The sequence below is a fragment of the Lithobates pipiens genome, unplaced genomic scaffold (assembly GCF_037356315.1).
Source record: "Lithobates pipiens isolate NorthernLeopardFrog02 unplaced genomic scaffold, aLitPip1_a1.2 Scaffold_10, whole genome shotgun sequence".
NCBI classification, from domain to species: domain Eukaryota; kingdom Metazoa; phylum Chordata; class Amphibia; order Anura; family Ranidae; genus Lithobates; species Lithobates pipiens.
Window position 1 is genome coordinate 126703753 of NW_027507686.1, and position 20971 is coordinate 126724723.

At 43.8% G+C, this 20971-nt stretch overlaps 1 protein-coding gene across 1 annotated transcript in view; it reads left to right on the top strand.

The window, feature by feature from the left end:
• Nucleotides 1–20971, top strand: part of SLC6A2 (solute carrier family 6 member 2) — a 698054-nt gene that overhangs the window by 348376 nt on the left and 328707 nt on the right. The gene's annotated exons all lie outside the window — the stretch shown is intronic.

Here is a 20971-nt window from a genome sequence, read left to right on the forward strand (position 1 = left end):
TAGTAAGTAATATGAATATTATTGCTTTATATCACCTGCATGGAAAAAGGGTTCAGTAGTATGTGTGCAAGAGGTTCAGCTTGTTTGAACCATATACTTAAAGCCCAACTCCAGGCACTGACTTTTTCATAATATATAACCCCTTACCTATTATGTGGCCAGTGTACAAAAAAGTAAGGCTACTTTCAGACTGGGACGTTTGGGGCATCAGCGGTAAAGCGCTGCTATTTTTAGCAGTGTTTTACCTTTGTTTTTGTGGAGGTTTTCAGCCGCTAGCGGGGTGCTTTTAACCCCCGCTAGTGACCAGAAAAGGGTTAAAAGAACTCGGGCTTTCACAATGGAGTGAGAGGAGAGGCTCTTTACAGGCGCTTTGCAGGTGCTATTTTTAGTGCTATAACGCCTGTAAAGTGCCTTAGTGTGAATGCGGCCTAAGCCCTTGTACACACGGTCGGAGATTCCGACGGAATGTGTCTGATCGGAGCGTTTTGTTGGATATTCCGACTGTGTGTGGTATGCATCGGACTGTTTCCATCGGAGTATCCATCAGACCAAATTTTCCAACTTGCCGGAAATATTTTCCGACAAACTGCTGCGATCAGACATACTCCGATCATGTGTAGAGAATTCCGATCGGACAAAGTGCCACGCATGCTCAGATCAAATTCCTACATCAAAGCTATTGGCTACTAGCCTGAACGTAGTCCCATCGTAACGAAATTACGTCATCACGTTCTGAAAGATCAGATTTTACGACAACTTTGTCCGACCGTGTGTATGCAACAGTTTCGGACAAGATCCGTCGGACAAAATCCAATGGATTTGGTTGTCGGAATCTCCGACCGTGTGTACAAGGGCTAAGAGTTTTCTTACTGAAATACTGGCTGCAGTGTCATCATCACATACTTCCCCATGTAAATGGCAAAGTACCAGAGAAAGGGCAGAAACACCGTACTGGAATTGCTACCTGGAACTCTGGAACTGCTGCCTGTCATCAACACCTTACCAATGTGGTGGAGAGCTGAAAGTATAGATCCTGTTGTACTTTCTCAGAGCTGCTTAATACAGCCTAGAGTGCAGTATTCAAGTAAACAAACTCTTGCTATTTTGTACACATGCTGTAGAAAAGCTAAGGAGGTGGACAGGGTCAAAAAGAAGTCTCCATTTCACTACACATCCACAGATAATCTTGGGGGATTAGTAAATTATTCTTTATTTTGTAGATCTTTTATAAACAACTCGCTAAATTGGGAATAAATTATTTATATACAATGGGGGATGGGGTCAATTAGAAGTGGAAACAGTTTGTAAACTTTTGTATTGAAGGAAGAACATAATGTTTTCTAAGTGTGGGAGAAGAATGTTGGAGATTATAACAGTGGGTAGTATCTGCAGAAGAGGATTACAATGGGCAGTATCTGCAGGAGAGTATGGTTTTAGTGTCAGTGGGACAGTGGGCAGTATATGTAGAAAAAGGTATGACAGGAGGAAGTAGTTGTGGGAGAGAATTGCGAAGAATGCTCCCCGGACCTGGAGGAGAGTAGCAAAGCTGCACGCACAATGCTGAATGGTAAGTGTGGCCTAATTGCACAGTGGGAAGATTTTAAAGAGGTTAACTAAAACCTGACACTACTCAATGTATACAAGGCACACATATGCCACAGTCCTGCTGTGAGATGCATGTAAAATTTGAATCTTACATTATAAGCTCCTCTAGGGCAGGGACTGTTAATGCACAGTTTGTAAACTGTCTGTGCTATATAAAAACGAGAAGTAATAATAATAATATATAGTCTAATTTACAAAGTGTAGTGGTAAGGAATATTGAATGTAAAACAAAGTATTTGTAGTGCAGGATGAAGGAGTACAGGGGTACATATCACAAATAAAGCAAGGCTCAGGATTGCCTATCATGCAGGACTTAGGAGTATGTATTGCGCAGAGGGTGCTGTGACAAACGCGGGTGTCATATCCCTGCCCTCCTCCCTAACTCGCAACGAAGGACCGGCCAACCTCACACCACGATGTCACTTACGTAAAAATGCCACTCTCAGCTGCGCTCAGCACAAAATTTTCCAGCTTGCGGGACCACAATTTAGGTGTCAGCAGCCTGAGAGCGATTGTCACTGGGCTAATTACACAATTAACCCTTTAACTGCCACCACTGTCCTTTGCTCAGGAAGGGTCAGGACTTCCATCAATTTAGCAATACCAATTCTGATTTTAGAATAAGCGTCTGCAACACACACTGCCACCACAGACAGGTCTGCTCAGAGGCCTTACTCTACAACAGTAGCGTCTTCAAGAGGCAAGTTCATTTATAGCTTGCATTAAGAGCTTTAGAGATAAGGTTAACATTTTTCAACATAAGTGTTTAACATGAAAAGGTCAAAGTTCATGCAAATAAAGTATTTACAGAATTTTTTTTTCAAAGAGATAAAGACAATATACAGCCACCAAGAAATAAGGTAGAATTGAGGAGGAAGAATACTTGCAATTAATGTCTGAGGGTTGATCAGAGTTCAATTAATGAGCTGGGTAATTGGTTCTCAAACTTGGCAGATGTTCCTGCTTGGATGGCAAAAGGAGAACTGACCATTGTCTTGGCATCACTTCTGTTCTGTCAGATTAAAGGGGTGTTGACAGCAACCAGTGACCAATCGTCTGGTCATCTTGTTTAGGGGTTGGTTGCTGCGAGGTCTCTACATTCATGACCATGTCCCAGATACACTTTGTGATACATATTCATATCTCTGCATCTCTACTGTTTACAGACTGCAAATATCCAGATTATTGATCAGCATGACATTTGCTTCAAAACAAATACACACATGCCAGGTATCCAATGCCCAGTTTACCTAGGAGGTTTCCCATATGATCTGACATAGAGGTGTCTGGACTTGAAACGTTACAAATTATCTGAGTAAACTAAATAGGTCCATATTATGGCTGTGCTATTATTAATTTGGAAGTAATGAAACATGCTGACAGTTCAGAACTATCCTCAACTGTTTAAGCTTTATGTGCATTAAGGTATTTACGACCGGTTGGTTCTCTGAATTGAGAGGGTGGCAGTTTTACGACAGGGCTGGACCTCCTGCCTGGCTGACATTAGCTGTTTTTACAGACCTAGCCTGGTTCTGCTTTCTCTATGTTGCAATAACAGCTCTTTTGAAGTATAAGCCTATGAATTTCTGGAAATAAGGGAGGAGGGAGGGGGTTCAGATTTCTACTGCAATGTGTAACTGTTAGTCAAGCTGTCATGGCTGACGTAAGGTTATCAAACATGGCCGCTAGCTTCAGCTTTCCATGTGTCCAGAACGCAATAACATTAAGGGTGCAGGGTTCAGGAATGCAGAGTGAGGGTCTGCTGTGAAAGAACAGCTAGTACTTACCCAGCAGGTGGTGCAGGGGATCTTATGTGAATGGGAGGTGGAAGGTAGTGTAGAATAAACCACCATCTTTCTGTCCTGGGAGCATCATAGGTGTGGAGGAGGCATTATTATTATAAACTGCCAGCTGAGTAGTGAAGGATGCTGGTGGTAAAGTGAGGTTTCTGCATCTGAGTTGCCCTAAGTGGCCCACTGCCACTTACAAATGCAGAAGCCAGTAGAGAAAGTTTTCCATTACTCAGGAAGACTATCTGTGACAAAACTAGTTGGTTGACGGCACAGCACTATGACACCATAATGTATTGTGAGCAGGCATTCACATACATGGAGTTAGTGGTGTGGAGTGTTACAGCCTGGGAGAGATTGAGCTGCAGTGCTGGATTACCATGCCATTTAACTGCCCCATGACAACTGATCAAAATAATATTGATTTGATTTTCAAAGAAAATACAATGAAGCTTTCTTAAATTGTTTACAAAGATAGACAAAGTGAATTGACTCAAAGAAATGAAAACCTTACATTAAAATCTACAGAGAAAATACTATATTAATATAGTGTACCCATTAAGGCCTCGTGTACACTGCTGGTAAACGGACATTTAGGAGCAGTTGGGCTTTTTTTTCCAGCTGCCCCTGAACTCTCTGTTATCTTATCAGTACATATACACAGGGTTGTTTATAGTCATTTCTAGGCAGTTTAGAAACATTTTTTGGAACGCAAAAAAATACATTCAGGATGGATGTTCAGAGGCATTCGAAAATGCCAAATGCCTATAACAGCTTGTAAATGCCTGTAAACATGGTAACTCGTGTGTAGCTGCAATTTGTTTAAAGTCATTTTTCATTTTTGGCTATTTAAAAAAAAAAAAAAACATTTTTAAAGACACTTCTAAAGACAAACGTGGCAAAACGTGGCATGTAAACGCAGAAAAACTGACATTTTAAACGTTGGTTACTGTCAAGTTAAAATATTCAGAAAAGGTTGTGAAAATGTCCCGTGTACATGAAGCTTAACAACTTATAGCACATAAACCATAGACGTCAGGTTCAAATTACAGTTTAAAACAAAAGAATCTGTTGCGTAAAAAAATATACAGTCAGCAAAAAGAAAAAGCAGCTGATGCTATATTGCTGGACACAATAATGAAACATAAAATAAGTTTAGCGCTACACCTTTTATTTTATGTCAAATTACAGTTTGTCCCTTAAAGATCACCATTAAAGATCTTCTGGTCATCTCCATCTAGCGGTCAACATCCACGCTACTTAATTCAATGTTTTCCCACTAGAGTGTGTGCATAAGATACGGTACTTCCAGAAACCTCTGTGGAAGCCCCAAGGTATTAATTGCCTAGGGGCCTCCACAGAGTTTAATCTGGCACAATTGAGCTGACATACCTTACATAGTTATAGTTAGTCAGGTTGAAAGATGACACATCTAGTTCAGTCAACAGAAAAAAAATAGAGAACTTCCTAATACTGTATACAATTATATACCCAGAGTTGATCCAGAGGAAGGCAAAAAAATTCAATAAAGTATGATCCAATTTGCTGAAGTAGGGAAGAACTGACTTCCTGATCCCCCAAGAGGCAATTACATATTCCCTGGATTAACTGCACTGGTGTTATTACCTATACATGTTAGTATCCAGTTATATTTTGTGCATCAGGTCATTTTTTCTTATAGCCGATCTCCTCCATTCCACTTGTCAGTTTTTCTGCCCTTCTTTGCACTTTCTACAATTTTCCAAAATATTTTTTGTGAACTGGTGCCGTAAATTTAAAGTCATACTTGTTTGACTTTGGCATGTTTTTATCCCCCAAGAGCATAACTTTACATTTATCAACATGAGCCTAACTACCACATAGTTGCCCAATGAAATAGCACATACATTGAGGTCAGCTTGTAAGTTGGAGACATCCTATTAGGACATTATTCCACTGCATAGTTTGGTGTCATCTGAAAATGCTGAAATAGTATTTTTAATCCCAAACTCTATACCATTTATAAATAGGTTAAAAAGTAATGATTCAAACACTGAATCCTGGGGTACAAAGTATATATATATATGACACAGCGCTTCATAAATAATATAATAATATAAAATGAGAATTGTGTACAATATAAGTGCTCAAAAAAGTCCAATAAAAATAATTTCTAAGTGATATTTCTTCCACTAGCATGCAGGAAGATGTGACCTTTTTTTCTTGCTTCAAACAACCTCCATATCCATAGTGCTCCAGCCACCATATGCAATGCTCACTCACCTCCTTGATAGACCCTACAGGGGGTCAGAACACGCCTTGCACACAGTGCAGCTCTCCCTTTAGGAATAATCCTTACTTGTCTTTAGCAATCTCTGTTGGACTCTCAAGTGGCAGGTAGTAATCTATATCAGTTGTAGATTCCTTCCACTATGCTGCTTCAAACTTGAATGCGCATTGGCTGCTGGTAATTCCACAGATACATAGGAAAAACAAAGAGTGCCTCCAATGGTGCAGTATCCAAGGGATTAAAAACTGAACCTTACCACCCCAGCTAGTATTCAACTCACATTTATTAAAAAGCATTTGTACAAAATTCATCAGAATGATCTCACTTGTTGCGACAAGGTTCCATCGCCAGGCTCCACCTCTACTAGTTACTCCACCTCTCACGTCACTTCATCTGGAGGAATGACATCCTGGGGTAAATGACTGATAACCTTAGGCCATTCAGCATATGATTCATAAATCACTACTCTCTGAAAAAGGACTTTTACCCAGTTTTCTATCCATTTGCAAACTGAAGCCTGTAGACTTTATCTTACATATTAGCCATGTGTGGGGAACTGTGTCAAACACTTTTGCAAAACCCAAGTATACTATAGCCACAGCTATGGGCGTCCGCAGAACATTTTTCAGGGGGGGCATAATTTTAAGGTCTGGTAGTGTGATCTTACCTGTGTCAGTCAACAGTGGCTGCAGGGGAGAAAGCGCTTGGCGACAGCTGATAAAGCCTGAGGAGGTGATGTCACCCATAGGTTCCCATGTCACAGTTGTTATTGGTGCTCCCTCTTTTCCCCTGCATACGCTGCTGGATCACACAGGTGAGATAACATGACCAGATTGGATCAGACTGAAAATTGTTTAGTCCACATAGGTGTTAGGTGTAAGGGTAGGGGGGCAGTTTTTAAGGGTAGCGCAAGCTGGAATTCTACTTTCAATCTACCCTCCCTATTGGTGACTTTTGGCAGTGTTAAAGCAGAGCTCCACTCAAAAGGAGAAGCTCCACTTGCTTGCACCCTCCCCCATTCCACTGCCACATTTGGCACTTTTTGGGGGAAAGAGTGTACCTGGTTTTGCCATGGTGATCTGAGGCACATGCAAAACCATGCAAAATATGCTGCGAGCGACCACAGCAAGTGAAGGTATAAATAAACATACAATTAGGCAATAAATCAATCACAAAAAAAAAACTACACCTGCATGGTGCAGCATTGGCTTAAGCCAGTGGAGATTTTAAAATCTATATGGATACAATAGCATCTTTAGGCTGTTGTGCCCATATAGCTGCTTTTGTGCCCATATAGATGCTGGTGTGCCTCTATATGGGTGCAATAGCATCTATATAGGCACAATAGCAGTTATATGGGCACAATATCATAAAGATGATATTCTGTCCATACTGTATGGCCTCTTTCATATGGGGCAGATCAGTGCTGATCCGCCCCGTGCATATCAGCTTTCTCAGCGGGATCGCTGGAGCGATCTCCGCTAAGCAGGCAGAGGACATGTCCGTCTCCGCACACTGCGCAGGGATGGACCTGTCAGAGCGCCGCTCTCCCCTATGGGAGATCGGATGATGACGGACCGTAGAGTCCATCGTCATCCGATCTGATCCGCAGACTGATGGAAAAGTACGTTTTTCCTCAGTCCCACTTTTTCGATGCTCCATAGACTTCTATGGAGCATCCATTCAGGTCCGCCTGAAAAACTGACAGGCGGACCTGAACGGATCAGCCGGGTGAAAGAGGCCTAAAACTCCTATTGTGGCCATACAAATGCTACTGTTTCCTATTATGCCCAGTGACACAGACCTTGCAGCCCTGCCAGTGCCAGGACAAGTTATCTGGTGACCAGAGCGAAGATGCCAAACTGTGCTAAATTTTGGATCTTTAATTAGCCTAAAATACAGATTTCTCGTTTCAATCGATTTTTATTGTTAATTATAACAACAGTTTACAAAACATGTCAATAATAAGTGGCAGTAGGGCGAGATGCCCCCTAAAAGACAAATGCATCATACTGGTAAAGCATAAAATGGGAAAACAGGTAAGAAAAACATATCCCTCCCCAGACCAAGGTTGCAATATAGAAGGTAAGAGAATAAACCTTGACCAGTCCGAGAATGAGAGCGCGTGATAGCAATGGTACATTCGAGAATAAGGGGTCAACGAGGCCCCCTTCTAAGTCGTGGGGACCCGGAGATCCCCCCTTAATACCTTCCACCCGAGGCCGAGACGGGCCCAGGGAAGATCGCCCTGCCGCCCCAAATGGGAACACACTGCGACCGGGCAACTCCCCAGGGCCCCCCCCACCCCCCAGCGAAAGGGACTGGTCAACCAACTACATTGGTTATGCATTCGAAATATAGCAAGTGAGAACTATGAGTTATACAACTGAATAAGGCACACGTGATGTATACTCAATATCTGGGAGGGAGAGCAAAATAACATAGTAGAACAAATGAAGATTTCCTTGCAGCGTATAGATTAGGAAATCCAATAAGTGAAATGTTAACTAATCACAAAGAATATTTGTAACCAAAGGGAGCATCCCCTACAGGGAGGGGAAAAGGGAGTATAGGAGGAAAAGGGGATAGACAAAGAAAATAAGAGCAGGAAAAGTAGAGGAAAAGTAGAGGGAAAAGGCAATTAGCGCAGAAGAGTGTAAAAGGAGATAAAGGGGGGTGTAGAAGGTCGTCTGGAGAAGTGAGCGACAGCCAGTAGTACAGCTATTTCAATGTGGGAGGGTAATCCCAACAAAAGATGCCCAAGGTTCCCAAGTGTGATAGAATTTCTCAGAACGATCCAAGATTACACCGGCCATTTTTTCTTGATTCATGATCCAAGAAATTTTTTTCTTTGCTACTCTGGGTGATACAGTAGGCGTCTTCCAGGCTTTTGCCAGGGTAAGTTTGGCACCCAGTAAAATAAAGTGGATGAGGCGTTGTGTAATCTTGGGCGCTCCCGTGACTGGGAAGTTGAGAAGTGCAATGAGGGGGGATGGTAAGATAGGCTGTGAGGTAATTATGCTTATCCAGGAGAAAATTTTACGCCAGAAATATCGTACCCTGGGACAGGACCACCAAACATGAAGCATGTCACCTCTAAGGTTACAGCCCCTGAAACATAGAGGAGATGTGGACGGGAAGATGTGGGCAAGTCTCGTGGGTACTAAGTACCACCTGGTAAGTACTTTAATGCTCGCTTCTATGAGACCGGTATTCATGATGCCCTTGTATGAGTAGGAGAAATTCCTTTGCCAAGTCTCCAGGTTCCAAGATTGGGCTAAGTCATCTTCCCAAGCCAACATGTAAGAGGTTTTGGACTGTTTACCCGAGAGTGCCCTGTAAACCAGTGAGATCCCACCCCTCTGCTCGATGCCTTGCCCACACCATTGTTCATAAGGGGTAATTTGTGGACCGTCTGGGAAGGATCTGCATTTTTTGTGAAGAAATGCGGATATCTGTGTAAATCTGAAGAATTCAGATCTGGGCATGTCTAGTTTACTCACGCAATAGGCTTTTGTTAGGGGGCCTAAAGGTCTGAGAAAGTGACCGATTCTGTAGAGCCCTTTGTCTAGCCACCACTGGAACGCTTTGATGTCTAGGCCCGGGTAGAAGTCTGGGTTGTGAAATAAGTGTTTCAGGGGTTCTAAAGAAGAAATTAGGTGTGTATTACCACTGAGGGAGTCCCATAAAGTGAATGAGTGGGACAGCGTCGGCGACATGATCGGGGGTCTGGATTTTTTGGGGCTCCATAGAAGGAAATCAAGGGTATGAAGCGGGACTGCCAATCTTTCAATGTGTATCCAGTCAGGGTGTTCCCATGGGGAGTAGATTCTGGAGAGCTGTGAAAGTTGTGCTGCTTGGAAATACCAAAGCAAGTTTGGCAGGCCCAGTCCCGCCTCTGTCCTTGATCTATATAGGACCGACTTCGCCAGTCTGCGTCCACCCTTCCCCCAAATAAATTTGATGACTTTGGCTTGGAAGAGCCTAAGGTGGTTTTTGTTTATTGGTATCGGAAGGGTTCTAAAATAGTAATGGATACGCGGGAGTAATGTCATTTTGATGGCGTTGATCCTACCTAACCATGTCATGGGAAGTCCTGACCACTTTAGGAGATCTCTCTCTAATTTTTTGTACAGCGGCGGGTAATTAGCTTAATAGAGGAGATCTATCCTTGGTGTCAGTTTTATTCCCAGATATGTAATAGATGAGTTGGCCCATGAGAGTTTAAAGCTATCTCGAAGCCTAGAGATGAGTGAGTCTGCAAGATTAATGTTAAGTGCTTGAGATTTGTTGTAGTTGACCTTGAGGCCAGATACCAAGCCAAAGTCATCTAGGAGGCGGCATAAGTTAGGGAGCGTTGTGAGGGGAGAAGATACAAAAAGTAGGATGTCATCCGCAAACAATGCGCATTGGTGAGTTTGGGAGCCACAAGATATGCCTTTGATATTAGGGTTGTTCCTAATAGAAATCGCTAAAGATTCAATCGCTATAGCGAAGATAAGAGGGGATAGAGGACATCCTTGTCTTGTCCCCCGTAAGATAGGGAAAGATTCAGAGTAAAATCCCTGCAGACGTACCTGGGCCGAAGGGGTTGAGTAGAGAGCCCTCAGAACATTGAGAAAATGCTCACCAAAACCCCAACGCTGTAAAGTTGAAAAGATGAACAACCAGTGAATAGAATCAAATGCTTTTTGTAGGTCTAAGGAAAGCAAACAGCCTTGTCGAGGAGCTCCTTTGTCCCAGTTGGAGTTTAGGATAGAAATCAGGTCAATGGCTCTACGCGTCTGGTCAGAGCCTTCTCGGCCTGGTATAAAGCCTACTTGGTCCTTATGGATATACAGACTAATGAAAGAGGCCAGGCGGTCTGCAAGGATCTTAGTCAGAATCTTTAGATCATTGTTGATGAGGGAAATTGGTCTATAGTTGGAGACAGCACTAGGATCCTTGTCTGGTTTAGGAATAACCGTTACATATGCCATATTAGAAGAAGCTTCTAAGGGACCCCCTCTCCGAAGCTCATTAAAAAAACGAGCAAGGTATGGGGCTAGAGTGGTGGAAAAGGATTTGTAGTAAGGTATAGAGAAACCGTCCGGGCCAGGAGCAGAGTGGGGTTTTAATTTTTTGATCACAGCACAGACTTCTTCCTGCGAGATAGGGGCGTCTAAGATTTGACAATGTGAAGATTTCAAAATTGGGTTTTGTACCGTGTCAAGGAACCGATCAACCTGCGCTTGCATCGGGCAGTCTTTATTACTAAAGAGGGATTGGAAGAAGGAATGAAATTGTTCCATTATGCGTTGCGGATTTTGGGAGAGGGTACTACCATTTATTTTGATTTTAGGGAGAGCAGTGTGTTTGATTTTTGGAGAAAGTCTACGTGCTAAAAGTGTGCCTATCCGATCTCCCTGGCAGTAAAAACGGGATTGATTCCAGCGGATCCATTTTTCAGCTCTAGTAGTGAGTGCCAAGTTTAAAGAAGCACGAGCTGCATCCAGGTCCGAGATGGGAACCTCGGAGGGGCGAGCCTTGTGCCTTTTAGAGAGGGCTGCGAATTCCTGCTCCAGTCTGACAATATCAGATTTTTGTGCTTTGTTAATTTGAGAAGCAATTTGGATAAGGTGTCCTCTGAGAACCGCCTTATGAGCAGCCCAAAGGCACGAGGGTCCAACCTCCGGGGTGTCGTTGATTTGAAAAAAAGGTTTTAATTTTGGTATCAATCTCCGCCTTCCTGCCCGGGTCGCTCAAAATAGATTCATTGAGGCGCCATCTCCTACCGGGTCGAGCCATTCCAGGGCGTCGGAAGGCTATCACCACCATAGAGTGGTCCGACCAGACTACGTCTTTAATGAAAGCTCTGTTTGTTAATGGAATGGTACGGGAGGTAACCCATATGTGGTCTATTCTCGAGAAAGATTGGTGGGGACTGGAGAAATGGGTATAATCCCTCAGGGATGGATTCATTTCCCTCCAGATATCAATCAGCCCATGTTGGGAGATTAGTTTGGCTATGCGCAGACTTTGTTTAGTGGGTCGAACAAGGCGTTTACCCGGAGGACGTGCCTTATACATGCCCGCGTCAAAGGCCGTATTCGAGTCACCCCCAAAAACGACAGTCCCCTCCAATAATGGTGACACGGTGTCTAGTAGATTCTTAAAGAAGGCATATTGACCTCTGTTGGGGGCGTAGTATGAAATGAATGAGTAGAGATGACCATCTAGCTCTCCAATCAATAGGAGAAATCTGCCTTCTGGATCTTTAAGTTCTGACTTGAGAGAGAATGTACATCTGTTGGAAATAAAAATACCCACCCCCCTTTGTTTTATCATCTGCATTAGCCAGTGAGAAATTAGAGAATTTGGAATGGATAAAAGAAGGATGGTAGCGTTTAGGGAAATGGGTTTCTTGTAGGAGTGCTACATCGACTTTTTGGGAGTGAAAATGTTGAAACATTTTCCGACGTTTAGCCGGGGAGTTTAGGCCTTGGGCATTGTGAGTAATAAGCTTAAGGGGAATTTTGTCTGGGTCAGTTACCGCCATCGAGCAGAGGAGTGGAAATACCCCGATACACAAAGGCACTTACCCTTAGTAAATTCATAGACCAGGACAATATTAGACCGGTGTGTGACTTCAGCTAGCATGGATGAAGACCGTGCCCTCATTCTCCAGACGACTTCTAGGGGAAAGAAAGAGTAGAGAATGAGCAAGAAAAGGGGATAGAGAGGAGCAGAGAAGAGAAGAAGGGGGACAAACATGACCCCCGATGCGGGCGGAGTAAAATACCACCTGCAAAAAAAAAAATCAAATACCTCCCCAATCTCAATCCCAAAGGGGATAAAGATAGAGAGTAATCCTGACCAGTGAAGGGTCAATACCGAGTTCACTAGGCAGGATGGGGTGCATGAGCACCGCCCTAGCAGGAAGGACCATCTAAGAATTTAAACAAAATGTAACTGTCAAAAAGGCCCCAGAACCAACGTTAACATTAGAAATCGTTTGAATCTCCCCAAAGACCAGGAGATGATAAAGAAAAACAAATCAGGAGAAGAAAAATACTTGAGTGTGGCAACATAAGATTGGTAAAAAAGGGTTAGCCAGTTCCCCCCAACACAGAGGGAGACCTTGAGTGCCGTTCCCACCTATATGGTGAGGTATATTCTAGGCGATTTCCCCGCTCAAGGTCCCCGAGAGGGGACTAGTATCCCCCCAAAGTCCCAAAACTTGTACTGCAGGCAGATCATAGTGAGTCAAGGCGGGGCGTTGTCCTTCGATTTCTTGTATCTTGCAGGTTTCCACATCAAGTTCAGTGAACTGGATGGACTGGAGGGAAGTTGCCTTTTAGCCGAGTGAGGAGAGGGCTCCTGTTGCATACCGATTGGGTCGTGAGAGATGAGGCCGAGTCGTAGGAAAAGCTGTTCCCCTTCTGGAAGTGAACTAAAGGTGTAGGGTTTGCCATTGAATAACATCTTCAGTTGAAATGGAAAGAGCCACCAATATTTAATGTCCTTATTCATTAGAATTTGAAGTAGCGGTTTCAAGGTGCGTCTCTTTTGAATGGTGGAGGGAGATATATCAGCAAAGACTTGTAATTGGTGTCCCTGAAAGACGATCTTGGACAGGGATCTGGATTTCTTCATGACTGCTTCTTTCACTGTATAGTGGTGAGGCTTTACTACAATATCTCGAGGCAGGCCATCGTCCCTGGGGGGCCTGAGGGCCCTGTGAGCCCTATCAAGCTCTAGATGGTGTTGTGGGGTGTCAGGGAGCAGATCTTTAATGAAGGCCTGTATTGTCTCAGGAACGTCCTTGTAGGATTCAGGGAGTCCCCTGACTCTAAAGTTGCACCTCCTATTTCTATTTTCAAGGTCATCTATTTTGGCATTGGCAGTATCCAGTTGTTCTTGTAAAACTTGTAAGCAAGCAGAGTTTTGATTTGTTCTGGAAATCGTCGCATCCAGGTTGGATTCAATAGTTTCAATGCGAGATCCGATGTTCTGGAGGTCTGCTTTGATGTCATTTGTGATTTTGGTAGCCGTATTTTGTAAGCCCCTGTCCAGAAGTTCCGCAAATTTAGCAAAGAGTTCAGTCACATTGATCGGCTGCAGTAGGCCCAGATCCCCAGGCTGTGTTAGATGTTGGGGCTGAGGGAGGTTGGCTCCCAAGGGTGGGAAATCCATGTCTGGGAATGATCGCTCCAGAAGGGACACTGTGGAGGCTGGGGAAGCCATTTCAGGATGATCGGTACTTGATTGTCGTTGCAGGGCAGAAGAGGGAGAGACTGCCAGCTGTGCCCCGGTCGTGTAAGCCGCGTCCGAGCGGTGAGGCCCAGCCACCATTTTCGCCTCTGTCTGGGAAGAACGGGTCGTCTCGAAAGTCGGCTCGAGGTTTCTCCTGACAGCCCCGGAGTACATTGGGGAGATCCCTGAGGTATCTACTACTCAGCGGACGTGTTGTGAAGTGAGCGTTGGTTCTCTGGGCGCCGTTATCAGTCCTGAACCGCCAGGGCGGGACGGGGCTCCAGGTCTATGCGGCCATCTTCGGAGCTGCCGTGCATGCGCCCTCTGGAGACGGGGCTAAAAGATTGTAGGAGACTCCTCTCCCCCACTACACCAGCAGAGTGTGAAAGGAGGAGTAGTAGGCCTTTGGGTGTAGCAAGATGGCTGACCTCAGTCAGCACAGGCCTGGATCAGGGCCAGGCCTGATGAAAGATGCAGTGTGGTGGTTTGGGAGGTGTTTGCTGTCCAGGGGGGGATCCTGCAGTCAGAGGGACTCTTTCCCTATTTTCGTTGGGTAGTGGTCCGGGCGCGATGCTCTTCCGCGGGTGTCCGCCGTAGGAAAGGCCGGGGATCCACAGGCCTTACTAGGCCGCACTAGGCCAGGCCCAGCCACGGCCTCCCCGCTCACCCCCGAGGCCCGAACGAGCCACCGGAGCGCACAGGGGGGGAAGATCAGAAGGGTTGGAGGGTGGATGATAGTCCCCTACCGCTCGATGCAGCTGAAATCCCGAAAATTTGTCAGGCCTCCGGAGCGGCAAGATGGCCGCCGCGAGCTCCCGGTGTCGACCGTCCCGCGGCCGAGTGGAGGGGTATGAGCTCCAAATATAGCCACCAGTCGCTGCAGGGCACTCCAGGGAGTAGTTGGCCTGAGATTCGGGCACCAGTCGGTGCTGATTAAGTGAGGATGGCGATGGATGGAGCTCGGAATACACGGAGCTCCCTCAGAAAGCGTCCACCGCCCTAAAATACAGATTTCTTGTAAAATATTAACAGCTACATACAGAATGCCCAAAATGATTTAGACCCCTTTCACACCACACCGCCGATAGCGTGGGCCGGATTTGCGGCGCATTTCGGTCGCTAGTGGGGCGCTTTTACCCCCGCTAGCGGCCGCGAAAGGGTTAAAACCGGCGGCAATTGATTGATTTCAATGGGGAGCAGCTGTGGAGGAGCGGTAAACACACCACTCCCTTACCGCTCCAAAGAAGCTGGTGGCAGGACTTTTTTCTGACGTCCTGCCATCGCACCGCTGTAGTGTGAAAGTCCTCGGGCTTTCACACTACAGACAATGATGCAGCTTCTTTAGGGTGTTTTGCAGGCGCTATTTCTAACGCTATAGCGCCTGCAAAATGCCCTGGTGTGAAAGGGGTCTAAAACTGAGTGAGAGATTTTTAGACATATGTAACTGACCTTAAAGAATATGTAACCGATCACATGCTTAGTCAGAAATTAATTCTTGCAGATGCTCACCTCCTTTGCAATCAAAACATGTAGCCATAAATATGTCCATTACAGATTTGTAATGAGCCTGGGATGTAGTACTGGTCTGGGGTCTTATCAGAGTTGCTGGATAATAACTAAACAGTAATCTGCAAGCACTGATTACATACAGACCATGACACAGAACAAGCTCACACTAACCCAGCTTCTTCTACAAATATCATTTAGCACTTCACCTAATGGCAGCTTCCATGGCTTGATTCAGGATCTTCTAAGCTGGCCTGGGGTGAGCTCTGGTGACTGTTGGGCTGGACAGTGGCTGCTGAGTGAACTTTATCTTCCTGCTCCGCCCACCCTCACTGCTGCTCTGACTGTGATCTCTCTGACTTGGACAGCAGACAAACCTGGGAGGATCTTTCTTCTCCTTTTCGGTTATGGCTGCAGCTACAGAGAAGGAGGCAAACACAGCCTCAGTTCAGTGTGCGGCTGTATCAGAGGTCAAAGCATGGGGCAGTGTGACAGCTGGGCAAGTTGCTGAAGAGCTTCTCCTGAGTGTTATGAGCATAGTGCAGCTCACAATTTGGCCCCCCCTCTCCTCCCCGCTGTGCCTGCAAGGACTGCTCACAGATACCAGTGGGTGTGCAGACACATTGCCAATTCCAGGGGGGGGCACTTGACCCCCCTTGCCTCTACCTGCGGACGCCCATGGCCACAGCCCCTTGTTTATCTAGGTGTTTGCTTATGTCCTCTTGAGTGTGTAAAGGCACTGCTGGAACTGTAAAAGGATGCATATTTATAAACTTTTTTCAAAACAATGTTATAGTACAGTTAATAGAACCCCAATTAGACATTATTATCTGCTTGACGTGGCAATTTCAAACAATGCAGAGCTGATTACAAATGTCCTTAAAAAAAAAAACATCTGGCTAGCAGTGACCATAACATCATTTCTTTAAAATGTAAACTACAAGCACATATTGCAAAAAAGATAAAAGTACTTAATTTTAAGCTCACAATTTTTTCCAAATTGGGGGTGCTCTCCAAGATGTAGACTAGGAGGGAATATTGCCATCATAGAATACATAACAGAAGTCGAAATATATCAAATCAACTACATGCAAACAGACTGTAAAACATATTCCCACGAGTAATGCTTTTAAAAGTAAAACCTACAGTATGTACATTAGCTCATGTCCAATGTTAAAAAAAGCCATAAAACAATAGGAAATGGGCATTCAAAACTAGAAAACATGAAGGGACACTTTCATGAGAGGCAAATGGGCGTACAGGTACATCTCTTTAAATTTGCTGCCATGCCATTGTGTGTGTGCACCGGCCGGCACCTCCATTTGTCAGATTGTGAGTCCCGTGGACTCGATCGCTGCAGGGATACCCGCAATCGTCTCACGGGGAGGAAGAACGGGGAGATGCTAATGTAAACAAGCATATCCCCATTCTGTTGAGTTTCTCCCTGTGATTGGGAGCAGAGATCAGTTACATGTCACACACAGCCATGCCCCCCCACAGTTAGAAACATGCCCCAGTACACACTTAACCCCTACACTGCCACCTAGTGGTTAACCCCTTCACAGTGTAATTTACACAGGAATCAGTGCATTTGTATAGCACTGATTGCTGTATAAATGACAGTGCTCCCAAAAATGTGTCAAAAATGTCCGATGTGTCCGCCATAATGTCGCAGTCACGATAAAAATCGCTGATCACCGCCATAACTAGTAAAAAAAAAAATATTAATAAAAATGCCATAAAACTATCCCCTATTTTGTAAATGCTAGAACTTTTGCGCAAACCAATCAGTAATATCTTATTGCGATTTTTTTTACCAAAAATATGTAGAAGAATATGTATGGGCCTAAACTGAGGAAAAACTTTTTTTTATACATTTTTGGGGGATATTTATTATAGCAAAATGTAAAAAAATAATGTGTTTTTTTATATTTGATGCTCTTTTTTTGTTTATAGCACAAAAAATTAAAACCGCAGAGGTGATCAAATACCACCAAAAGAAAGCTTTATTTGTGGGAAAAAAGGACGTAAATTTTGTTTGGGAGCCACAACGCAGGACCGCGTACTTGTCAGTTAAAGCAACGCAGTGCCGAATCGCAAAAAGTGCTCTGGTCTTTGGCCAGCAAAATGGTCCGGGACTTAAGTGGTTAATAGCAAAAAGATCAAGTCTGTGCATGTAGGCTCCTTAAAAGATGTCTCAGAAAGGACTGTGGTGAATACCTTTCTCAGCTTTGTGTATACAGAGGAAAATCGTGAAGCTCAAGTCCATAATGGTCCATAATAATATTGACACAGCTTCAAATGGGTCAGTATTTTTATGGTTCAGAAACAGTTAGGCAAATGAAAGTGATTGAAACAGCTGGGCCAAATGGCTCACACCCACATGTACTCAAAGAGCTAAGTTCTCTCTTTTGCCCCCCTAATGACCAGGCCATTTTTTGTGATACGGCATTGCGCCACTTTAACTGACAATTGCGCGGTCGTGCAACACTGCACCCAAACATAATTGATGGCCTTTTTTTTCCCACAAATAGAGCTTTCTTTTGGTGGTAATTGATCACCTCTGCGGTTTTTATTTTTTGCGCTATAAACAAAAAAAGAGCATACATTTTTTTTTACTTTCTGTCATAATACATATCCCCAAAAAAATATAAAAAAACAAATTTATTCATCAGTTTAGGCCGATATATATTCTTGGTAAAAAAAATCACAATAGGCGTATATTGATTGGTTTTCGCAAAAGTTATCGCATCTACAACTATGGGATAGATTTAGGGACTTTTATTTATTTTTATTGTTTTTTCTGATAATGGCGGCAATCTGCGATTTTTTGTGGGACTGCGAAATTGCGGCAGACAAATCCGATCCCAAATGACCCTTTTTGGGGACCATTGACATTATTACATTGATCAGTGCTGTAAAAATGCACTGATCAATGTAAAAATTACATTGGCAGGGAAGGGGTTAACACTAGGGGAAGATCAAGGGGTTAAGTTTGTTCTCTGGGTGTGTTCTAACTGTAGGGAGGATGGGCTACCAGGGACATGACAGAGATCACTGTTTCCGCTCACTGGGAACAGAAGATCTCTGACGTGTCATCTGGCAGAATGGGGAATCACCTTGTTTACATAGGTAGTTCCCCGTTCTACCTCTGTACAATGCGATCATGGGTCGCAGACATCGGACCCACGAACGCGCTCCTGCAGCATGTGGTGGGCGCATGCATGCCCCCTATCTCCTGTGCAAACACCGACGTACGCCTATGGCGGTTTGCGCAGTAGAGCCCACCTGCCACAGTATGGCAAGTGGTTAATAAATGTTGTGGTGCCAAAAAATTGGCACAAGGCCAGTGTGATGCCTATATTTAAAAAGAGATCAAAGTCTTTACCAAGTATCTAGATACCTGTTAGTTTAGCTTCTCTAGTTGGAACGATACGCACGAGTTTGATAAAACACCTCATTTATGAGTTTTTGCTAGAAAACACTATTCTAAATAATAGTCAGTATGTGCTTGAATGAGACTAAAGTTTTCAAACAAATATGTGGAAGTAAGCAAAAACTTAGACAAAGAAGGCCTTTCAGGTCTGGTATTGATTTTAAGGTGAACCCCACTTCAAAATGTAAAAAAAAGGTCATGGGTTCCCCCAAAATCCATACCAGACACTTATCTGAGCATATATAAATCAGGTCAGCGCTTAAAGACACCTATCTCAATAAGTGAAAATATATGTTTCAAGCAAACAGACGAATAGTAGTGATAAAAAAGTCCACTAGATATGTGTAAACAGTCCCAAAATAATCACTCTGGTGCATCTGGAGCTTTGTTAGAGTCGTCAGATGGTATTCAAGGCTGAATAACTCGCAACGTTCTCAGACCTCAGAACCTCTTGAAAATGGATTTCAAGCAAGTTAAAGAAGGTAGGTACTCTTACCAGATGGGTTGGACACATCCACCTTATAGTAGTGTGTCTTACGAGCTTATGGGGGGGCTCCAGCCACTTGCCCCAATACACCGGCCGGATGATATTTTCCTCTTGGGATTCCATGCGATATCCCGATGGATAAGGTGAATGGAGTTTCCGTACTGTGAATCGCTATAGAACCTGGTGCCAGAATTCTCGTGAAGGTTCACCATAAAGGGGACAAAACATAAAAAACGCCTCGCATGGTGAAATACAACCAATGATGGTTTATTGAAAAATTCGAATAAACAGGACTAAAAAAAATTTTTTTTAAATCACGTGATACATAAAAACAAAATAATTGCAATGTGGGGAGCAAACAACTGCTGGGCCAGTTGGATAATTGGATAAATACACCTCGTATGATAGCTTTATGGGTATTCCACACCACCAGGGGGTCAGATACTGATTCAGAATTCATTCAGAAGAATTCTTCTAGTTGAGTTTGGGGGGGTGGAATAGCAGGAATTATGGAGAGTTAACAACTACCTTCTCCAAAAGTAGGAGTTAGATTGAGAAGATTTAGCGGCTATGGTAATGCTGTTAGGAGCATGGTCTGACCAGGTGGTAGTGTGAATGGCCGAAGCCATAAAGTAGCCACTTTGAAGTAGCCACTTGTCAGAAAGGAATAAATACTTCATTTATACACTTATTATTTTGCATCTCCACTATAAACTATGCATGCTTTTCCCCTTATACCCCCCCCCCCTTTTTTTTTTTTCTCTTGTACATTCTGTATACAGAAAAACATATACAGCATTCTACTGCAGTACCTATCCAGATTTGATTGATTACTGGTCAGAATTTTGTCAGGAGCTTGACTCTATGTGTCTAGGGTCCTTGTAGTTTGGACAGGTGCCACATTTCGCTCTCCTGCCCCTCTGTGCATTCCCCCCTACCCAGTTGCCATCTGGGGTCTACCACAGTTTTGCGCTCAATCTATTGGAATACAGCCTTTGGCTCCCTGGTTGGGTTTGTCAGTGATTCGCTCATCCTTGTAAGCATAGTCTCTTTTGCTGTCACTTTTCACCAAATATGTGTAGCACTGACCCCCAAAGGAGTGGCTGAATTATTGGGCTTACCGTTACCTTCTTCACCTCGTATGCATCTAGGGGTTTCCTGAGGTAGATGGCCCAAAAACTGCAGAGACTGATGACAGATCCACTTGAAGGGATTTTTATTTGCAAAAAAGTAGTTTTTTTTTTTTTTGTTTAATAAATGTTTATTGAAACAGTAAAGACAAACGACAGACAATAAACAGAAAATAATTTGGTGGTACATGTGAAGTGTCAATGGTTACCTGAGCATTTAGTGGCCTCTGAGGGCCAGATACACATCCACCTGCATCATATAGATACTACAGTTTTTGCTCCAATATAACCAACGTTTGGAAAAACAAGCTTCTTGCATAAACTTCTGTGCATAAAATGAGAGTAGAAAAAGCAAGTGTAGTTTGTCTTGAAAAGAGAGAAAAGTTCAGACGGTGAAGTAGATGCAAAAAAGTAGTTAAACAAACAGTCTCTCAGTATAGGATCAGAGGGTTTAGGTGAAAAGTCCAGGTACTGTTAGTATCAAAGTCAGAATGAAGAATAACTCTCTTAAAT